This window comes from Pleurodeles waltl, chromosome 2_1 (genome assembly GCF_031143425.1).
Source record: "Pleurodeles waltl isolate 20211129_DDA chromosome 2_1, aPleWal1.hap1.20221129, whole genome shotgun sequence".
Lineage (NCBI taxonomy): Eukaryota > Metazoa > Chordata > Amphibia > Caudata > Salamandridae > Pleurodeles > Pleurodeles waltl.
In genome coordinates, this window is record NC_090438.1 from 14,253,879 (window position 1) to 14,264,286 (window position 10,408).

General features: G+C 48.2%; 1 long non-coding RNA gene across 1 annotated transcript in view; it reads right to left on the reverse strand.

Moving 5' to 3' along the window:
* The window catches only part of LOC138258000 (uncharacterized), a 199,662-nt gene extending 199,582 nt beyond the window's left edge, over positions 1–80 (reverse strand). Inside the window, exon 1 of the long non-coding RNA XR_011198403.1 lies at positions 29–80. This is a non-coding gene — a long non-coding RNA (uncharacterized lncRNA). The remainder of the gene's footprint in view (positions 1–28) is intronic.
* Between the last annotated feature and the right edge of the window lie 10,328 nt (positions 81–10,408).

The following is a 10,408-nucleotide window of genomic DNA, read 5'->3' on the forward strand; positions in this document are numbered from 1 at the left end:
TAAATAGAAGTAAATAAAAAAAACTTACTTTTTCTCAAACTGATCAATACTGTCTTTACCTTTTCCAAGAAAGTATGCAGCTACAAAAGAATGAAACAAAGCGCTTAGAAGAGCTCTCCAAACACTGTAACAACTGTTCATCTGTTCAATCACTGAAGTGTGACACATCACTGGCACTTACAAAGCTTTGCCTTTCACTCACCAGATTCTGTGCCAATGACAGAGGGAACAACGAGGTGGCAGACCGTCTGCTGGTTTTGATTTGTAATTCTCACTTTCATTGCAGTAGGAATCCTCATGCCCTTCTGCCTTTGCCCGGAGGCACTTGTAACTGTGCCCTCTGACCCCCGTCCTTCTTCACTTCGTGTCCACTCACAGATTACCAGCACACATCTATGTGAGGGGCCAGTCAGGTGTGTCCACCCCCCCCGGTGGAGGAGGTCAGAGGCCACGGAGGTCAGAGGCCACACATCCATGTGAGGGGCCAGTCAGGTGTGTCTCCCCCCTGGTGGAGGAGGTCAGAGGCCACACATCCATGTGAGGGGCCAGTCAGGTGTGTCCACCCCCCCCCGGTGAAGGAGGTCAGAGGCCACACATCCATGTGAGGGGCCAGTCAGGTGTGTGTCCCCCCAGTGGAGCAGGTCAGAGGCCACACATCCATGTGAAGGACCAGTCAGGTGTCCCCCCAGTGGAGGAGGTCAGAGGCCAGATCTCTTTTACTCGGTTCAGCTGCTTCTCTGCACCTTCTCCTGGCAGCTGCCCTGGAACATTTCTGTGACCTGGCAATCCTGGTGCTCAACAACCTTGGGACTCTAATTCCTAAACTGGAACTGAGGCCTCATTTCACTTCAGATGAACAGTGCCATCGCAGGAGTTACAGAGCTCTAAGCAAACCACAGAGTCAACTATTCCAGCATTTGTACTTAGATGTTTGTAGGAAAGTACCATCTTGCTGGCACGTTACCCCCATTTTTCACTGTATATATGTTGTTTTAGTTCTATGTGTCACTGGGACCCTGCCAGCCAGGGCCCCAGTGCTCATAAGTGTGCCTGAATGTGTTACCTGTGTAGTGACTAACTGTCTCACTGAGGCTCTGCTATCCAGAACCTCAGTGGTTATGCTCTCTCATTTCTCTCAAATTGTCACTAACAGGCTAGTGACCAATTTTACCAATTTACATTGGCTTACTGGAACACCCTTATAATTCCCTAGTATATGGTACTGAGGTACCCTGGGTATTGGGGTTCCAGGAGATCCCTATGGGCTGCAGCATTTTTTTTGCCACCCATAGGGAGCTCTGACAATTCTTACACAGGCCTGCCACTGCAGCCTGAGTGAAATAACGTCCACGTTATTTCACAGCCATTTACCACTGCACTTAAGTAACTTATAAGTCACCTATATGTCTAACCTTTACCTGGTAACGGTTAGGTGCAAAGTTACTTAGTGTGAGGGCACCGTGGCACTAGCCAAGGTGCCCCCACCTTGTTCAGGGCAAATTCCCCGGACTTTGTGAGTGCGGGGACACCATTACACGCGTGCACTACACATAGGTCACTACCTATGTGTAGCTTCACAATGGTAACTCCGAATATGGCCATGTAACATGTCTATGATCATGGAATTGCCCCCTCTATGCCATCCTGGCATAGTTGGCACAATCCCATGATCCCAGTGGTCTGTAGCACAGACCCTGGTACTGCCAAACTGCCTTTTCAGGGGTTTCACTGCAGCTGCAGCTGCTGCCAACCCCTCAGACAGATTTCTGCCCTCCTGGGGTCCAGCCAGGCTTGTCCCAGGATGGCAGAACAAAGGACTTCCTCTGAGAGAGGGAGTTACACCCTCTCCCTTTGGAAAATGGTGTGAAGGCAGGGGAGGAGTAGCCTCCGCCAGCCTCTGGAAATGCTTTCCTGGGCACACATGGTGCCCATTTCTGCATAAGCCAGTCTACACCGGTTCAGGGACCCCTTAGCCCTGCTCTGGCGCGAAACTGGACAAAGGAAAGGGGAGTGACCACTCCCCTGACCTGCACCTCCCCTGGGAGGTGCCCAGAGCTCCTCCAGTGTGCTCCAGACCTCTGCCATCTTGGAAACAGAGGTGCTGCTGGCACACTGGACTGCTCTGAGTGGCCAGGGCCAGCAGGTGACGTCAGAGACTCCTTCTGATAGGCTCCTTTAGGTGTTGCTAGCCTATCTTCTCTCCTAAGTAGCCAATCCCTCTTTTCTGGCTATTTAGGGTCTCTGCTTTGGGGATTTCCTTAGATAAGGAATGCAAGAGCTCATCAGAGTTCGTCTTCATCTCTCTCTTCACCTTCTGCCAAGGAATCGACTGCTGACCGCGCTGGAAGCCTGCAAAACTGCAACAAAGTAGCGAAGATGACTACTGCAACTCTGTAACGCTGATCCTGCTGCCTTCTTGACTGTTTTCCTTGTGGTGCATGCTGTGGGGGTAGTCTGCCTCCTCTCTGCACTAGAAGGAGGACGGAATCTTCCCCTTGCAACCGCAGGCACCAAAGAACTGCATTACCGGTACTCTGGGTCTCCTCTCAGCACGACGAGTGAGGTCCCTTGATTCCAGCAACTCTGCCCAAGTGACTCCCACATTCCAGTGACTCTTCAGTCCAAGTTTGGTGGAGGTAAGTCCTTGCCTCCCCACGCCAGACTGCATTGCTGGTAACCGTGACTTTTGCAGCTAATCCGGCCCCTGTGCACTTCCGGCGGAAATCCTTTGTGCACAGCCAAGCCTGGGTCCATGGCACTCTAACCTGCATTGCACGACTTCCTAAGTTGTCCTCCGGCGACGTGGGACTCCTTTGTGCAACTTCAGTTGAGCACCATTTCACTCTTATTTGTAGTGCCTGTTCCGGCACTTCTGCGGGTACTGCCTGCTTCTGAGAGGGCTCGTTCTCTTGCTCGAAGCCCCCTCTGTCACCAGACGCAATTGGTGACATTCTGGTCCCTCCTGGACCACAGCAGCATCCAAAAACCCTAACTGTACGATTTGCAGCTAGCAAGGCTTGTTGGCAGTTATTCGGCAGGAAAACACTTCTGCACGACTCTACATGGCGTGGGAGATCCATCCTCTAAAGAGGAAGTCTCTAGCCCCTGTCTTTCCTGCAGAATCCTCAGCTTCTACTGTCCAGTAGCTGCTTCTTTGCACCCACAGCTGGCATTTCCTGGGCATCTGCCCATCTCCGACTTGCTTGTGACTTTTGGACTTGGTCCCCTTGTTCCACAGGTAACCTCGACTGGAAATCCATCATTGTTGCATTGCTGGTTTGTGTCTTTCCTGCAGAATTCCCCTATCACTACTTCTTTGTCCTTTGGGGAACTTTAGTGCACATTGCACTCACTTTTCAGGGTCTTGGGATGGGCTATTTTTCTAACCCTTACTATTTTCTAATAGTCCCAGCGACCCTCTACAAGGTCACATAGGTTTGAGGTCCATTCGTGGTTCGCATTCCACTTTTGGAGTATATGGTTTGTGTTGCCCCTATCCCTATGTGTCCCCATTGCATCCTATTGTAACTATACATTGTTTGCACTGTTTTCTAGTACTATTACTGCATATTTTGGTATTGTGTACATATATCTTGTGTATATTTGCTATCCTCATACTGAGGGTTCACTCTGAGATACTTTGGCATATTGTCATAAAAATAAAGTACCTTTATTTTTAGTATATCTGTGTATTGTGTTTTCTTATGATATTGTGCAAGTGATACTAGTGGTACTGTAGGAGCTTCACTCGTCTCCTAGTTGTAGGAGGCTGGACTGGCTTGTAGTGAGTACCAAGGGGTACTTGCACCTTGCACCAGGCCCAGTTATCCCTTATTAGTGTATAGGGTGTCTAGCAGCTTAGGCTGATAGATAATGGTAGCTTAGCAGAGCAGCTTAGGCTGAACTAGGAGACGTGTGAAGCTACTACAGTACCACTAGTGTCACTTGCACAATATCATAAGAAAACACAATACACAGATATACTAAAAATAAAGGTACTTTATTTTTATGACAATATGCCAAAGTATCTCAGTGAGTACCCTCAGTATGAGGATAGCAATTATACACAAGTTATATGTACAAAATACCAAAAATATGCAGTATAGTCTTAGAAAACAGTGCAAACAATGTATAGTTACAATAGGATGCAATGGGGACACATATGGATAGGAGCAACACAAACCATATACTCCAAAAGTGGAATGTGAACCACGAATGGACCCCAAACCTATGTGACCTTGTAGAGGGTCGCTGGGACTATTAGAAAATAGTGAGAGTTAGAAAATTAGCCCCCCCTAGACCCTGAAAAGTGAGTGCAAAGTGCACTGAAGTTCCCCAAAAGACAAAGAAATCGTGATAGAGGAATAATGCAGGAAAGACACAACCCAACAATGCAACAACTGTGGATTTCCAATCTAGGGTACCTGTGGAACAAGGGGACCAAGTCCAAAAGTCACAAGCAAGTCGGAGATGGGCAAATGCTCAGGAAATGCCAGCTGTGGGTGCAAAGAAGCTTCTACTGGACAGAAGAAGCTGCGGTTTCTGCAGGAACAAAAATGGCTAGAGACTTCCCCTTTCGTGAACGGATCCAGCTCGCCGTGGAGAGTTGTGCAGAAGTATTTTCCCGCCAAAAGAACGCCAACAAGCCTTGCTAGCTGCAAATTATACAGTTATTGTTTTTGGATGCTGCTGTAGCCCAGGAGGGACCAGGAGGTCGCAAATTGGACCAGGAGAGAGAAGGGACGTCGAGCAAGACAAGGAGCCCTATCAGTAGCAGGTAGCACCCGGAAAAGTGCCAGAAACAGGCACTACAAGGATGCGTGAAACAGTGCTCACCAAAGTTGCACAAAGGAGTCCCACGTCGCCGGAGACCAACTTAGAAAGTCGTGCAATGCAGGTTAGAGTGCCATGGACCCAGGCTTGGCTGTGCACAAAGGATTTCCATCGGAAGTGCAAGGAAGCCGGAGTAGTTGCAAAAGTTGCGGTTTCCAACAATGCAGTCTGGCGTGGGGAGGTAAGGACTTACCTCCACCAAACTTGGACGAAAGAGTCACTGGACTGTGGGAGTCACTTGGACAGAGTTGCTGGATTCAAGGGACCTCGCTCGTTGTGCTGAGAGGAGACCCAAGGGACTGGTAATGCAGCTTTTTGGTGCCTGCGGTAGCAGGGGGAAGATTCCGTCGGCCCACAGGAGATTTCTTCGGAGCTTCTAGTGCAGAAGAGGAGGCAGACCACCCCCACAGCATGCACCACCAGGAAAACAGTCGAGAAGGCGGCAGGATCAGCATTACAGTGTCGCAGTAGTCGTCTTTGCTACTTTGTTGCAGTTTTGCAGGCTTCCAGCGCGGTCAGCAGTCGATTCCTTGGCAGAAGGTGAAGAGAGAGATGCAGAGGAACTCTGATGAGCTCTTGCATTCGTTATCTAAAGTTTCCCCAGAGACAGAGACCCTAAATAGCCAGAAAAGAGGGTTTGGCTACTTAGGAGAGAGGATAGGCTACTAACACCTGAAGGAGCCTATCAGAAGGAGTCTCTGATGTCACCTGGTGGCACTGGCTACTCAGAGCAGTCCAGTGTGCCAGCAGCACCTCTGTTTCCAAGATGGCAGAGGTCTGGAGCACACTGGAGGAGCTCTGGACACCTCCCAGGGGAGGTGCAGGTCAGGGGAGTGGTCACTCCCCTTTCCTTTGTCCAGTTTCGCGCCAGAGCAGGGCTAAGGGGTCCCTGAACCGGTGTAGACTGGCTTATGCAGAATTGGGCACATCTGTGCCCAAGAAAGCATTTCCAGAGGCTGGGGAGGCTACTCCTCCCCTGCCTTCACACCATTTTCCAAAGGGAGAGGGTGTAACACCCTCTCTCAGAGGAAGTCCTTTGTTCTGCCATCCTGGGACAAGCCTGGCTTTACCCCAGGGGGGCAGAAACCTGTCTGAGGGGTTGGCAGCAGCAGCAGCTGCAGTGAAACCCCAGGAAAGGCAGTTTGGCAGTGCCAGGGTCTGTGCTACGCGTGTAATGGTGTCCCCGCACTCACAAAGTTCAGGGAATTGGCCCTGAACAATGTGGGGGCACCTTGGCTAGTGCCAGGGTGCCCTCACACTAAGTAACTTTGCACCTAACCTTTACCAGGTAAAGGTTAGACATATAGGTGACTTATAAGTTACTTAAGTGCAGTGTAAAATGGCTGTGAAATAACGTGGACGTTATTTCACTCAGGCTGCAGTGGCAGGCCTGTGTAAGAATTGTCAGAGCTCCCTATGGGTGGCAAAAGAAATGCTGCAGCCCATAGGGATCTCCTGGAACCCCAATACCCTGGGTACCTCAGTACCATATACTAGGGAATTATAAGGGTGTTCCAGTAAGCCAATGTAAATTGGTAAAATTGGTCACTAGCCTGTTAGTGACAATTTGAAAGAAATGAGAGAGCATAACCACTGAGGTTCTGATTAGCAGAGCCTCAGTGAGACAGTTAGTCACTACACAGGTAACACATTCAGGCACACTTATGAGCACTGGGGCCCTGGAGAACAGGGTCCCAGTGACACATACAACTAAAACAACATATATACAGTGAAAAATGGGGGTAACATGCCAGGCAAGATGGTACTTTCCTACACTAGTTCAGCCTAAGCTGCTCTGCTAAGCTACCATTATCTATCAGCCTATGCTGCTAGACACCCTATACACTAATGAGGGATAACTGGGCCTGGTGCAAGGTGCAAGTACCCCTTGGTACTCACTACAAGCCAGTCCAGCCTCCTACATTGGTTGTGCAGCGGTGGGATAAGTCCTTTGAGACTACTTACCACTCTTGTCATTGTACTTTTCATAAGAGAAAAATATACAAAACAAGTTCAGTGTATGTACACCTAACCAAAAAGTTTTGCATTTCCTCTTTTCACTCTTTTCTAAGTGATGAAAAGTACCTTTAAACTTTCTAAAAGTTCTTAAAAAGTTTTAAAAGTTTTTTTTCTGTCTTTCTAAAAGTTCTGAAAAACGTTTTCTCTTTTTCTGTCACTTAAACTCTTTCTAAAAATGTCTGGCACAGGCCAAACTGTTGATCTGTCCAAACTTGCATATGACCACCTTAGCTGGAAAGGAGCAAGGAGTCTCTGTGTAGAAAGAGGTTTGAGTGTAGGGAAGAATCCTTCTTTGGAATTTTTGCTTAACATGCTTAGAGAACAAGATAAGGCCAAAAGGGCCCCATCTGTTGAAAAAGTAGCTAATGGTTCCCAATCTGATCCAGGGACTCCCCTAGGAAAAGATTCAGGAAAGAAACTTCCTAGCCTGCCCATTACTAGACAGTCTAGCATAGTTGGTACTGATGTAGAGTCACACCATACAGATATTGTTGTCTCACATCATAACAAGAGCATTCCTTCTCACCACAGTAGAAGTGAGGTTTCTGTTAACCAAGCTGTTAGGGTGCGTTCTGTAAGGGATAGGTCTCCTTCTGTCCATTCTCACCATACTTCTGTTTCAAGGAATGTCCCTTCCACCCAACCTGATGACAGATTGTTAGAAAGGGAGCTCAATAGATTGAGAGTGGAACAAACCAGACTGAAGCTCAAGAAGCAAAAGCTGGATTTGGATAGACAGACCTTAGAAGTAGAGAAGGAAAGACAGAAATTGGGTTTAGAAACCCATGGTGGCAGCAGCAGTATTCCCCATAGTCATCCTGCAAAAGAGCATGATTCCAGGAATCTCCACAAGATAGTTCCCCCTTATAAGGAGGGGGATGACATTAACAAGTGGTTTGCTGCACTTGAGAGGGCATGTGCTGTACAGGATGTCCCTCAAAGGCAGTGGGCTGCTATCCTATGGCAATCATTTAGTGGAAAAGGTAGGGATAGGCTCCTTACTGTGAAAGAAAGTGAAGCCAATGATTACAAAGTTCTTAAGAATGCACTCCTGGATGGTTATGGCTGAACCACTGAACAGTACAGGATAAAGTTCAGAGAGACCAAAAAGGAGTCTTCACAAGACTGGGTTGATTTCATTGACCATTCAGTGAAGGCCTTAGAGAGGTGGTTACATGGCAGTAAAGTTACTGATTATGACAGCCTGTATAACTTGATCCTGAGAGAACATATTCTTAATAATTGTGTGTCTGATTTCTTGCACCAGTACTTGGTGGACTCTGATCTGACCTCTCCCCAAGAATTGGGAAAGAAGGCAGACAAATGAATCAGAACAAGGGTGAACAGAAAAGTTCATACAGGGGGTGACAAAGATGGCAACAAGAAGAAGGACGGTAAGTCTTCTGACAAGGGTGGGGACAAATCTAAAAATGAGTCTTCATCAGGCCCACAAAAACACTCTGGTGGGGGTGGTGGGCCCAAATCCTCTTCAAATCAAAACAAAGAAAAGAAACCATGGTGCTATTTTTGTAAAATAAAAGGCCATTGGACAACAGATCCCAGTTGCCCAAAGAAAAGCACCAAGCCTCCTACCACTACAACCCCTACTGCTACACCTAGTGTCCCTACTAATAGCAGTGGTGGTGGGAGCAAACCTACTAATAGCCAATCCAAGGGAGTTGCTGGGCTCACTATTGGTAACTTAGTTGGGGTTGGTCTGATTAGGGAGACCACAGAGGCTGTGTTAGTCTCTGAGGGGGCTATTGATTTAGCCACTTTGGTTGCTTGTCCCCTTAACATGGATAAGTACAAGCAACTACCCCTAATAAATGGTGTTGAGGTTCAGGCCTACAGGGACACAGGTGCCAGTGTCACAATGGTGATAAAGAAACTGGTCCACCCTGAACAACACCTACTTGGTCACCAGTACCAAGTAACCGATGCTCACAACAACACACTTAGACACCCCATGGCTGTTGTAAATCTCAACTGGGGGGGGGGGGTTACTGGTCCAAAGAAAATTGTGGTAGCCTCAGATTTACCTGTAGACTGTCTACTAGGAAATGATTTGGAGACATCAGCTTGGTCAGATGTGGAGTTGGAGGCCCATGCAGCAATGCTGGGCATCCCAGGGCATATTTTTGCTTTAACCAGGGCTCAGGCCAAAAAGCAAAACGGACAGGGAAACTTGGATCCTGGAACAATGGACCAAGTGCTCCCTAAAGCTAGGGCTAGTAGAAGTAAAGCACTACCTACTATCCTCTACAGTGGATCCTACTTCTGAGGAAGAAGAATTTCCACCCTGTGCAGAACTTACACCAGAGGAGCTGGAAGCAGACACTGCTGAGCTTTTGGGTGAAGGGGGGCCTGCCAGGGAGGAGCTGAGTGTGGCACAGCAGACCTGTCCCACACTAGAGGGTCTCAGACAGCAAGATGTCAAACAAGCTAATGGGGATGTCAGTGACTCTCACAGAGTTTACTGGGAGGACAACCTCTTGTACACTGAGGCAAGGGATCCTAAACCTGGAGCTGCCAGGAGATTAGTGATTCCTCAGGAGTACAGAAAGTTCCTCCTAACTCTTGCTCACGACATTCCCCTAGCTGGACATCTGGGACAAATGAAAACTTGGGACAGACTTGTTCCCTTGTTTCATTGGCCTAGAATGTCTGAGGACACAAAAGAGTTTTGTAAGTCCTGTGAAACCTGTCAAGCCAGTGGCAAGACAGGTGGCACTCCAAAGGCACCCCTTATTCCACTGCCTGTGGTTGGGGTTCCCTTTGAAAGGGTAGGGGTTGACATAGTTGGCCCCCTTGACCCTCCTACTGCTTCAGGCAATATGTTTATCTTGGTGGTGGTGGACCATGCCACCAGATATCCTGAAGCAATTCCTCTAAGGACCACTACAGCTCCTGCAGTGGCAAAAGCCCTCCTGGGAATCTTTTCCAGGGTAGGCTTCCCAAAAGAGGTAGTTTCAGACAGAGGAAGCAATTTCATGTCTGCATACTTAAAGGCCATGTGGAAGGAGTGTGGAGTGACATACAAGTTCACCACACCCTATCATCCACAAACAAATGGACTGGTGGAGAGATTTAACAAAACTCTCAAAGGCATGATTATGGGTCTCCCTGAAAAACTCCGCAGGAGATGGGATATCCTGTTACCATGCCTCCTTTTTGCCTACTGGGAGGTACCCCAGAAAGGAGTGGGCTTCAGCCCCTTTAAACTCCTCTATAGACACCCTGGTAGGGGTCCACTAACACTTGTCAAGGAGGGTTGGGAACAACCTTTAAAAGCTCCAAAACAAGATATTGTGGATTATGTACTTGGCCTCAGATCAAGGATGGCTGAGTATATGAAAAAGGCCAGTAAAAACCTTCAGGCCAGCCAAGAGCTCCAGAAGCAATGGCATGACCAGAAGGCTGTTTTGGTTCAGTACCAACCAGGGCTGAAAGTGTGGGTCTTGGAGCCTGTGCCCCCAAGAGCACTCCAAGATAAATGGAGTGGACCCCACACAATTGTTGACAAAAAGGGTGAAGTCACCTACTTAGTTGACTT